General features: G+C 39.1%; 1 protein-coding gene across 1 annotated transcript in view; it reads right to left on the bottom strand.

Annotated features, from left to right (window-relative positions):
• DNAAF10 (dynein axonemal assembly factor 10) overlaps positions 1 to 12,856 on the bottom strand; it is a 127,575-nt gene that overhangs the window by 40,788 nt on the left and 73,931 nt on the right.

The following is a 12,856-nucleotide window of genomic DNA, read 5'->3' as shown; positions in this document are numbered from 1 at the left end:
AGGGGCAGCTGAGGACCGCAGCCAGGCAGGGTGGGGGTGATGTGGCCTGAGAGTGGATCCAAAGCCAAAGGGTTTTCAGGGAGGTTGGAGGGAGAGCATGTGGTCTGGATGTGGCATGAAGGCACCTGCTCCTCCCCAGCCCCCAGAGGTACCTGGTTTGTGGAGGAAAAACGCAACCATTTGAGATCTGGCCTTAGTTAAAGCCAGAATGTGAAGGGAATATTAAGAGGGGTTGAAGATATAGAAGCTTTAGCTGGTAACTGTTGTACAGGGCACAGTGAAAACAGTTTGGAAGATGGACTCAAAAAGGCAAAATTGTATCTTGTCAGTTTTGTCATTCAGTAAAGAATGTTCATTAAAAGGGTCTAAATGATCCTCAGAGCCCTGAAGAAATTTAGATAATCTTTAGAAAACTTTGCAGTTGAAAACCAATTATGTTGAAATTGAGTACAGTGTTGCGTTTATGGGTTGTCAGTAACCAGCTCAGCCAGTGTGTCGTCTTGGGCAGGCTTTTTGATTTCTTTTAAACTTCTTTCTTTCCTCATCTGTAAAACAGGAAGGTCATGTGAGGATTAAATGAGGGCATGTATAGAAAGCCCTGGCACATAAAGCATTCATGGGATGGGAGCCATCATTAACGAATAATCTTCACACACTTTACTTTTTCAAAAAAATTCTGTCTTTTCTAATAATTTTTTATTGGGATACAATTTATATACCATAAAATTCACCCTTTTAAAAAGTGGTTTTTAGTATATTTGTGGAGTTGTCCAGCCATAACCACTGCCCTCATTAAAGAATCTGACTCAAATATGATTTTCCAGCATTTTTGGAGTACAGGACTTAGGTAAGGAAGTGCTTTTTTGTTTATAATGTCTTTTTTTTTTTTTTAAGAGAGGGTTTTGGTCACTCAGGTTGGCATGCTGGCACTCTACAGGCACATGCTGCTACATCCAGCTGTTGAATTTTTTTTGTAGAGATGGGGGTCTCATTATGCTGTGCAGGCTTGTCTGAAACTCCTGGCCACAAACCATCTACCTGCCTTGGAGTCATTGCATCCCAGCCACTAATTTGTCTCATTTTATTTCTTTCAGGAAAGTTCACATCCTTGGCTCCTTCCAAAACATCAAGATGGCAAGAACTGCCATTTGCAACCTAATCTTGGGTAATAGCAGTTTTTCTTTGGTGTTTTCTCTGGGAGGGATAGGGAGTTAATTGCGGAAGTCAAAACTACATTTGCAAAGCAATTTAGGGTAATATTAAAGATAGCAAGTAGAAACCCTTGGGAGTTGGCAAAGGTGGACCTAGAGAAGGAAGTAGAATTTTTTTTTTTTTTTTTTTTTGAGACTGAGTCTCACTGTGTTGCCTAGGTTGGAGTGCAGTGGCATGATCTTGGCTCTCTGCAACCTCTGCCTCCCAAGTTCAAGCGATTCTCTTGCCTCAGACTCCTGAGTAGCTGAGACCAAAGGTGCATGCCACTACGCCCGGCTAATTTTTGTATTTTTAGTAGAGACGGGCTTTCACCATATTGGCCAGGCTGGTGTCGAACTCCTGACCTTGTGATCCGCCCACCTCAGCCTCCCAGAGTGCTGGGATTACAGGCGTGAGCCACCGCGCCCAGCCAGAAGTAGAAATATTTTTGCTTAGACTCCATTTGTCTGCAAGAGAAGAGAAAGTGTTTATTGGGTAATATTGCTTAAATCTTTGCTGCCTTCCTGATAAGGTGCAGAGAATAGCAGGGAACATCACATTTTAGGTTCAACCAAGGAGGAGCTGCTGAACAGCTTCAGTTAATTTAATTGATCCACTTAACCCATTTTCTTGATCCCACAGCACAGTCAGTACTTTCTGATAAGAGTTACAGGATCTTAGCGGCTTGCTCAGAAAATTGGGATTCTCTGGTTCCCAGGCCTCCGTGGCTTCTTTTTGAAATATTTTAACAACACAGTGCCTTTCGCTCTTAGAAGTTTAAAATATTTTTTGGAGAATATTTGGGTATTATTTCCTGTAAGGTTTTTTTTTTTTTTTTGTAATTTCAAGAAAATGTCTCTGTTCTTTCTAGGGTTCTAGACCCTTTTTCATGTACAGTCTGCCCTCTGTATCTGCAAGGTCCACATCTGTGGATTAAACCAATGGCAGATCAGATACTCAGAAAATATATAAAAATATCACGGCAAATTAAAAATAATACAAATTTTAAAACACAATACAGTATTAACTATTTACATAGCATTTACATTGTATTAGGTATAAGTAATCTAGAGATGATTCAGAGTATATGGGAGGATGTGTGTAGTTAATGTGCATATTTTTTATATAAGAGACTTGAGCATTCAAGGATTGTGGTGTCTGTGAGAGTCCTGAAACCAGTCTTCCTTAGACACTGAGGGGCGACTGTAGGCTCTATAAATGTGAGTCTATTTGTGTAAATACTTTTTTCCCCCTTTGCAGGAAATCCTCCTTCCAAGGTTTATGGCAATATTCGAGCTGTGGCTAGCAGATCAGCAGATCGATTGTGATTTCAAGTCAGAGACTTTTTATCTTGCCTTTGGACTCTGGAGAAAAATGCTTTATGAGTGGTCGGTCACAAGAAACCGTCTGAAGAATTTCAGTCATTTGAGGCCTCCGTCCCTTCTTCCATTCTCAGCCAGAAGCATAAACAGAAAAGAAAGATTTAAGAGTATTCACACTCAACAGGTTTTAGAATAATTTAAATATCAAAAATTGATTCTATTATACTTACACATTAGGTATAATTTATCATTTATCTGAAATTACATGTAGCAGATTACATAGTCTGTAATCCTCAGAGGGAAACTTCTTTAAACAAGAAGTTAAAACAGCTCTATATGAATTTATACTTTTATATTTATAAATTTATAACTTCATAAAAATGTATAAACATTTTCTTCTTTATAATTGTAATTTAATAGATTATCTCAGAAAAACCTCTCTGAATGATAACCCTTCCTTACTACTGGGTGATGTGTAAATATTTGTTGGGGGACAGGGTCTCACTTTGTCACCCAGGCTGGAGTGCAGTGGTGTAATCTCAGCTCACTGCAGCCTCTACTTCCTGGGTTCAAGTGATCCTCCTGCCCCAGCCTCCCTAGTAGGTGGGACTACAGGTGTCCACCACCATGCCTAGCTAATTTTTTGTATTTTTTGTAGAGATGGGGTTTCACCATGTTGACCAGGCTGGTCTCAAACTCCTGACCTCAAGTGATCCATCCACCTCGGCCTCCCAAAGTGCTGGGATTACAGGCATAAGCCACTGTGCCTGGCCTTGATGTGTGAATATTTGAGAGGTCATAAGCAGTGGTTTTGGCTATACTGTACTACACCATATACATCAATAAGAGCTCATCTTGGAACCTGTTTTGCAGTTTTAAAAATTAAAGACCTACATCACAGGGTTGATGTGAAGAAAGTTTTATTTTTCAAATGAGTATTTAATGAAAGTGTACATAACCAATGTTGGGTATACAGATGCTTCTCAACTTACAATGGGTTTATGTCCAGATAAGCCCATTGTGAGTTGAAAAGACCAAACGTCGAACATCACAGCGTAGCCTACCTTAAAAGTGCTCCGAACACTACATTAGCCTACACTTGGGCAGAATCGTCTAATACAAAGCCTATTTTATAATAAAGTATGTTGAATGTCTCACGTAATTTTGAAGATTACATTCAAAGTGAAAACAGAATGGTTGGGTACTTGAGGTACAGCTTCTACTGAATGAATAATTCTAAAGTTGAAAAATAGAACCATCATAAGTCTGTTTCCTCTAGTAAAGGTGAGATAAATGTTTTTTCCCACCCAAAAAACTATGCTCTATAAATTCAGATTCGCTAGTTTCTGCATGTTTAAATAGTATGATTATACATTATAAAATGGAAGGAACTTACTTTATTAAACGTGACTTTGATACTTCTCTTGGGCATCTCTAAAACCCTTGATGAAAACGTAAACTTCAATGATGGGAGTATTAGAAAGTTCATGTAGGAACTAAAAGAAAAATTGTTAAGCTTATTTCCTTTCTATCAGTTACATATGCCACTGTTTTAGTTTGTACAGTACGTGGGATTGGATATACTTAAATGTTTTTAAAAATGTGATTCATTCATTAATGCTTTATCCAACTGGAAATTGCTGAGTATGTCCCACCTCCAACTATTGTTTTATCCTCTGGCAATAGCAGCATGGAGCAAGGATGTGTACAATGGTATCAGATCCTTTTACTCATACCTTTTTGAAAAAGAGATTTGGGACTTTTTTTATTCTGGAGTCTGTACAGGTTTCCAAAGGTACTTGCCTGCCTTTGTCCTTTACCCAGGAAGTTAAATTCAAAATTGTGACCACTTCATTTACTTTCCTGGGGAATGGGTCCATGCCTGTAATCAGGTTTTCCAAGCACTTGGACTGAACTGAACCATTGCTAGGTGACCATAAATGTTTTGAATCGACTTTGAAGGAACGGAGGAGGCAGGAAGTTAAAGAAGCATCATTTCAACTGGGAAAATATGGGTTATCTGTATTAAAGGGAAATAATGTTTTGGTATTATCCAAATTACTTCCTTTTGAAGATTTCCTATGTAATTACAACTGTCAGTAATACAAGAGAGCAAATACATTTCCCTAGCAGCTGCTAAAATTTGGAATGCTGAAATTTGGTTTAAAGACTTGCTTTGGGCCCCCCTACTTAGTTAAGTGTTTGTATCTCCTGTTCCCCAAAAGCAGTAGTAGTACTACTTGGGGCTTTTGAAAAGGGAGAGAAAATGTTAGGGGGAACCCAACTAATAATTCTTGGGATGGGAAGGTATGAAGAAGGAATAGAGGTAATAAATTTGACCATCATACTGGCTTCCAGGTTCTTAACCTGGATCAAATAATTTCATTAAACCCTTCTCTAAGACCAAGACACTAAATCTAATACTTCCAACCTTACCTGTTTCTATGGCACTTGTCCCTCTATGTTGTAATTATTGTGTCTGCCTGCCACCCTAAGGCTTCTGACGATTTTGGATACTCAGTTATCTGGTACGATTTCCTGACATATACTTTACATATGTATTCATTGATACATTGCCTGGGGGATGGGCCTGAGAGAAGAGCATTTTCTTAGGTATTCGTGGCTGACAAGGGAGACCCATGGGGTTTCCTCCCAGTCACTCGCTCCAGAAGATTGGGCTCCAACTCTCATGCCACCTAGAACTAAGATGGTATGCATGAAAGCTCATGCTCCTTGGATATTCATCTTGTCTACTTTTAAGACTGTTAGAAGTAGGTTAAAAAAAAGGGCCGGGTGCGGTGGCTTAAGCCTGTAATTCCAACACTGGGAGGCCAACGTGGGAGGACTGCTTGAGCCCAGTTTGAGACCAGCCTGGCAACGTAACACCCTGTCTTAACAAAACAAAACAAAAACAGCCAGGCACTGGCATGCATCTGTGGTTCCAGCTACTCTGGAGGCTGAAATGGGAGGATTGCTTGACCTCAGGAGACTGAGACTGCAGTAAGCCTTAATCATGCCACTGCACTCCAGCCCAGATGAACAAAACAAGATCCTGTCTCAAAAAAAAAGTAGGGGGGGAGGGTTTGGGGCTTAAATTCATCTACTTGCTTAGACTTAACCTTTATTCCTGGGATGTTTTAACAAGTCACATAACCCATTGTAACTAGTGCACATCTGGTGATACAGGTGTTCTGGATATAAAATATCCCCCAACTTCTCTGGGCCAGGGGTGTCATTTGCCGGAGCATCTCAAGTGCCTATTACAGTGATGGACATGTAGGGGCTGTAAATAAATGAAATAATGACTAAATGAAAGCAAAGTTACCAAATAAATGAAGTCTCAAGAAATACCAATTTTACCTTTTGCAGTGACAAAACACTGAATAGCACTTATTATAAAATCACAACCTGCATAAACAGTATCACATTATTATTTATTGGGTAAACACTAAGAGCTAGGTAATACTCTGGACAACTGGGCTGGGGCTATCAGTGAACAAGAGACAAATCACTACCCTTGTGGAGCTTTCGTTCATTTTATTCAGTAGTCGGGGAATACAAAATATGTAAGTAAACTGTGTCAGAAAAGGATAAATGCCACTGAAGGAGGAAAAATACAGAGGAAAGGAGAGCCAGGTATATCTGTATTTTTAAATAGGGTAGCCAGGACAATTCCTTTTGAGTTAGGCCATAACTGAACAAACACCTGAAGGCATTAGCTATGAGATATGGGGAGGGGAAAGGGACAAATAGCGCAAGGGCCTACGAGACGCAAACCCAAGACTCCAGGTACCACAGGAGACTAACATGGCTGGAGTAGAGAGGGGTAGTAAGGGAAGTCATGGGGAGGGGGATGGGAGAGTACTACAGGAATTTGTAGGTTTTTATAGAGATTAAATGTCACTTTACCAGGCTGTTTCTAAGAATTTAAAAGACTGGGAGGAAAAAAAATTCTCATAGCTATGGAGAGCCATTAAAGACCACTGAATACATTCAAGCAAGTTTCAAATATTTTATTTTCTTATTCATACAGTATGAAGTTTTCTAAAGATCCCACAACATGACGTATCATGCAGAAGAAAAACTAAACATTCAACATAAACCACCCCTCCCCTACCCACCCCACACACAAACTAAAAAAAAAGAAAAAGAAAAAAAAAAGAAAAAACCCTCATTCCCCGGTAAGGAAATAATGTTTGCACTATTTTTCTGTAACGCCAGCCAAGATATGCACAAGCAAGAGAAATAGAAAGCATTTGCTAAAATATTTGTAACAAATACTTATGTACAAAAAATTCACAAAAGACTAGTTCCCCCCTGAAGCAGAGCACATGGCAGTTGACACTGGAACAGTTCAAACCACTGGCTGGGATTATAAGCCATGCCACCGATCCAGAGGAAGAAAGTTACATGTAGTGGAGAGTTTCAGTCTGAACATTAACATTTCCAAAGTTTGGCAACATTATCTTTCAAAATTATGCAAATTATGTAAACAAGAGGTACATTTTAAATTGATCTACATGCAAAACTCCATGTCATGCAAGGACACCAAGCACCGGGATTTTTCTCTCACAGACAGAGCCCATGATGTGCAGCACTCAGTTGAAGGAACAGCGATGACAGGCAGGTGTGCTCAATTTCAGATTCATTCACCTTGATTCAACCTGCCCTTTTCTACTGATTTTAAAACCAGTTTTTATAGAAAAAACTATAAAGGGAAAGACTACTGTCATACAAAGCTAACCAAAATGTTTTTCTTCCAGCCAATAGTACCTTTGCAGAAATGGGAAGGGATAAGATCAAATGGTAGAACATGATACACTACTTTTATATCACACAAATTTATTAAGTTATCATCCATTACCAATTATATAAGCAAATCAAGAAAAAAATTATGCATGCTCTATCCCTCGTGGTAAAGAAATTTAAGACATACAAATTTGGATAAAATTTTGCTCTTCTGTGGCATATACATTATTAGCAAGATTTCTCACACTTAAACCACAAATATATGTGGGTGTTTAGATACATACATGCATATTAAATATCACCAGTTTTTTAGATTAGCTGCAAGTCTTTTGAAACACAGAAGGGAAATTCATGATTCAAACACAAGTTTAATGACAAATTATTTACCCATGTAATCAAACAAATGGATATCCTAAGTAGTTACATGATCACTTCAGGTATTCTTCAGTAAGTGATACATAACAATATTAGTCATGATTGCCTCAGACAGCATCTGGCCTTTATGTATAAAATCACAACTAGCACTTACGTTACTGAGGGACATTTAATAAATGCAATGGCTCCTAGTTACAAAGTAACAATGAAGCAGCCATAAGCACTGTGCAGTTACTATATGAACACAAGAACTAGCTCTTGGCAGTAGCAATGAACTAGACTTTCTCCTCAAGCAGAGGTGTATTAAAAGCTGCTCAGCAATGAGTAGTAGTCCCTGGAAATATATTCATAAGTATAAATAAAGTTACAGACTCCTTTGTTACAAAAATGTAATTAAGGTAAATAATAGGACGTTAACAAATGCTTTGTCAATCTCTCAGAGGAGAAAGCACAGGAAAAGGAAAATAGCTGGCCTAACACCCGGCTCAAATTGTACAGTCTTCTATCTATATATAAAACTGTGTGAAATAAAAGTAAGGATGTTTTATGTTCTGCTTGGCACTTTTGTACTCTATTGTTTTGTTTCTGAATCAAGTATATTAAATTAAAGCCAACCTACTACATATATAGAAAGCTACATATATCTATATATAAATATTTACATATGTATATATAGATACTTTCTTGTTATAAAAGATGAAGAAAAATAAATTAAAAAGCCAACCCCTTCCCTTTCTCCACCACATTGATATGCTCTTTTCATGCTGCTGTCCTTCAGACTTTAAAGTGCTACACTGAGTTATTGAGAGAATTACAGTTCAATAACACTTAGTTGGCTTCATGAGGCTCATGTTGGAAAATGTGGCTTCACAGAGAAAAATACTTCCATTTAAATACACAGAGAGCATTGCTGGACGTCTTGAGCAGATCTTCAGAGATGGAGAAGAAAGCAAAAGTGTTGGGTGGTACTCTCTTGATAAGAGTCACACATCTACCACCATCTTTTTGTGGATATCTAGGCCACCTACAACCTGCAACAGACAGGAACAAATCAAGCTTCAGTGTCTGAGAAACTCCTCATTCATGGTCTGCTTCATCAAATTGCAATTTTAAAAAATATTACTAGGGGGCTGGGCGCAGTGGCTCACACCTGTAATCCCAGCACTTTGGAAGGCCGAGGCAGGTGGATCACAAGATCAGGAGATCGAGACCATCCTGGCTAACACGATGAAACCTCGTCTCTACTAAAAAAATACAAAACATTAGCTGGGCGTGGTGGCACGTGCCTGTAATCCCAGCTACTGGGAAGGCTGATGCAGAACCGCTTGAACCCGGGAGGTGGAGGCTGCAGCGAGCTGATATCGCGCCACTGCACTCCAGACTGGGCAACAGAGCAAGACTACATCTCAAATAAATAAATAAATAAAAATTACTTTAGCTATATTCAGGTGGTGAATTTAAAGACACACAAAAAAACAAAACAACAAAACTTGAGTGACCTCCAGTTACAATTTTCATGGTTTCTTTCTCCTAGGATAACAGGCATTATTTTTTGGGTATTCTTGTACAAGGGCCAGATAGTAAATATTTTTAAGTTTTGTAGGCTACATGTAGTTTCTTTCACATTTTCTTTTTTTTTTTCCAAAACAACACTTGAGGTAAAAAGTATTCTTAGTTCAAAATCAGACATAAACAGGCCATGGACAGGATCTGGTTTGGTCCGTAGTTTGTTGGCCCCTACCTCAGTAGTTTAATACTACACGATAACCAGATACTATGACAAAAACTGTCCTCACAATCAAATATGCACGTCACTGTCAGTCTGTTCTAGAAAATTTAAAAATTACCAAGTAAACATTTCTGCATATTATTTTTCTGTAGAGTCAAATACATGTAGTTATACACATCTCAGTGAATACTGACATGGTAATGTGAAAGTGTTTTATCTGTATCATTTGGGGGGAATGTTTTACTACATTTAATCTACATAAAGAGAATGCATAGGTCATAAATGTCCAGTTTGATGAATTTTCACAAAGTGAACACCCAATAACCAGCACCCAGATCTTCTAGTCACCAGACATCTCCCCTCCCCCTCCTCCCACCCAACATGGACACACACACACACACACCAGTAGCTATTTTCTGTTTCTGTACATTTTATAAATGGAATCTCTTTCATGTCTGGCTTCTCTCAACTTTATGATTGTGAGATTAATCCATATTGTCATGTATACTTGTATCTGTATTATTTTTAAATTCAAACTAAAAAATAGCCCCTTTATTTGAAAAGTAAAGCACAAAGTGCCAACTAATTCTACAACTCCTGCTGTGGAAAAAAAAAGCAGTTTGTCACCCTGGCCTCATTCTCTATTTGCTTTTATGCAGTGGCAATAAAGTTTTCAGCTGACTTTCACTATTTACCTCCAGGTCTCTAAGATTTTTAGCTTTCACACACATTTCTTCCCTCCATCTCCCCCCCTACACACTTCACAAACTCTGTACCATTCCAATGGCTGTATCTTTATTTTCATTAGAAATTCAGCATTTTTCAGCCGGGTGTGGTGGCTCACGCCTGTAATCCCAGCATTTTGGGAGGCTGAGGTGGGCAGATCACTTGAGGTCAGGAGTTCAAGACAGGCCTGACCAACATGGTGAAACCAGGTCTCTAATACATTAAAAAAAAAAAAAAAAAAAAAAAAAAGATTAGCCGGCATGCCTCCAGCCTGGGCAACAAACTGAGGCAACACTCGTTCCCCGACTTCACCCCCCAAAAAAATCCAGCATTTTTCATTGTTATAACTATACAATACAGATAAACAGAACTAGGTATTATGATTAGTTTTTCTTTCCTGCACATTTGTTTGGTACACAGTTAATTCCTTTGCTGGGTGTTCTATGTTAATTATAATTCAACCCCTAACTTTTGTTCTAAATACATTCAACTAAAAATATTATGTAATTCTATCAATTTTATTGTCTGGAAAGCACTCCTTGAGCCTTCCAACCTGCTGCACTCTAGACTTTTTGTCTTCAGGCCTGTCATCTCTGGCGCTCTTCATCATATCGGGGATCCTCCCTCTCATGCTGGACCCTCAGATTCCTGGATCCTACACTCTCTACTTTTTTGATTTATGACCTTATTGCAGTGGGAGCACATCCTCCAGTAGTTTCCAAAATGAGAAGGCCTTACATACCTAAAAGTGTCTACTACCATTTGAGTTTATAGAGAATTTTAAGTTGGAAATAACTGTCCCTCAGAATTGCAAAGGCAAAATGCTCCATGTTCTTGTGGGTTTCTAACACTGCCACTAAGAAATCTGGTGCCATTATGACTCCTGGTTGTTTATACGAAGCCCTACTCCCACCACTCCACCCTACTACCCCAGCTCTTTGGAAATCTACAGAACCAGTTATTTGTTCCCACTGTCTCAAAATTTCATGACAGTGTGCCCAGGTCCAGATGTTTACAGACTACGCTGGATCCTCCATAAGCCCTCTCAGAAAACACATTATTTTTGACTTTGGAGTATTTCCTTGACTCATTTTTGATTATTTGTTTTCTTCCTTCCTTCTGGAATCCTAGCATTCGGGTGTTACAACTCCAAAAATAGGTATCTAAAATTGCATTCCCAAGAGCTCTTTTATGTATTATCCAACTTTTGTTTCAAAAATTCAATATACAATATCCCCGAGGATAATGACAGGTTTCGGGTTTGCTTTAAAGTTTTTACTGGTCTTGGCTAATCTGTTTGTTTTGAACTTATTTTTTTGGACCTGGTTTCATCTTTATATTCCATACATAGAGGTTTCCTTCAGTGTTTGGTGAGATCTTTGGCTTTGCTTCTGTAGAAAGGGCACTGGAACTCTGGGTGAATGATAGGGTTGTTGAGTGAGAGCTATACTTTGAGTGATCTAGTAGCACCATTTCTTTGGAGAGATAAGATTTCCTAAACAGGGCTTTTTCACATCTCTTGCCTAGACAGTATAAGTCCAGCTGCCAGGGAGTCAGGAAGTCAGCTACAGGGCACAGATGTCAATATGCAAATATGCTTACTGTCACTTAGTTCCCCAACACATATACCCCATCTCTGCCTCATGTTTGCCAGTCTAGAGACTCTCCCCAGTCTCCTGCTAGGGTGCAGGAGAGAGAGCTGTCCAGGTGAACAGAGTAGGGGAGGCGATCTTGTGTGTTCCAATTCCTTCTTAAAACAGACTTTAACCAATCTTTGATTTTAGCCTCACTCTCATCCTCACTTCCAGTTGCTTGTGCCATCAATTTCTGAGCCTTTCATGGATTCTCCATTATAACTCAGTTTGGTTCTCAGATTTCCAAGCTGATAAAGCTTAGAATCATTCTGCTAAGTTAGTTAACCATTCAACTTTCTAAATGTTCTGAATTACCACATTTAGATGCTGTCTCTTCTCTGCTCTTCATTTTTGTCCTTGTGAGTTCATAACCCTTTCTTTTGATTGGAGTTTGGGGAGGAGGTAAAAATAAATTATACATGGGTTCAATTCACCAACTTTAAGCCTGTCACTAATTATTTGTAAGAATTATTTGTATATATTAAGTACTCTGAAAATTTTGAAGTACACATATAGTATGCAATCTTTTAAAAAAACTTCCAATCTTTCACTGTTATAAATTGAGAAGTCAACATAAAAAGAACTCAATGAAGCCAAAATTACAAGTGCTTCATAGTTGGTTTTAAGCACACAAAGAACATTTTTCTCCACTCGTAAACTAGGCCCCTTAAAATTACAAGCAAAAGGCAATTGATTACAAATACTGGTGGCCAGACACAGTGGCTCGTGCTTGTAATCCCAATACTTTGCAAGGCTGAAATGGGACGATTGCTTGAAGCTAGGAGTTGGAGACCAGCCTGGGCAACATAGCAAGACCCCTGTCTGCGAAAACTTAAGAACAGGCCAGGCACGGTGACTCATGCCTATAATCCCAGCACTTTGGGAGGCCAAGGTGGGCAGATCACAAGATCAGGAGATCGAGACCATCCTGGCCAACATGGTGAAACTCCCTCTCTACTAAAAATACAGAAATTAGCTGGTCATGGTGGCGTGTGCCTGTAATCCCAGCTACTCAGGAGGCTGAGGCAGGAGAATCACTTGAACCAGGGAGTCAGACGTTGCAGCGAGCCGAGATTGCGCCATTTCACTCCAGCCTGGCGATAGAGCGAGACTCCGGTCTCAAAAAAAAA

Source organism: Rhinopithecus bieti, unplaced genomic scaffold (genome assembly GCF_001698545.2).
Source record: "Rhinopithecus bieti isolate Rb0 unplaced genomic scaffold, ASM169854v2 scaffold_36315, whole genome shotgun sequence".
NCBI classification, from domain to species: domain Eukaryota; kingdom Metazoa; phylum Chordata; class Mammalia; order Primates; family Cercopithecidae; genus Rhinopithecus; species Rhinopithecus bieti.
The sequence above is the reverse complement of the archived record's forward strand: the minus strand, read 5'-3'. Positions and strand labels throughout refer to the sequence as shown.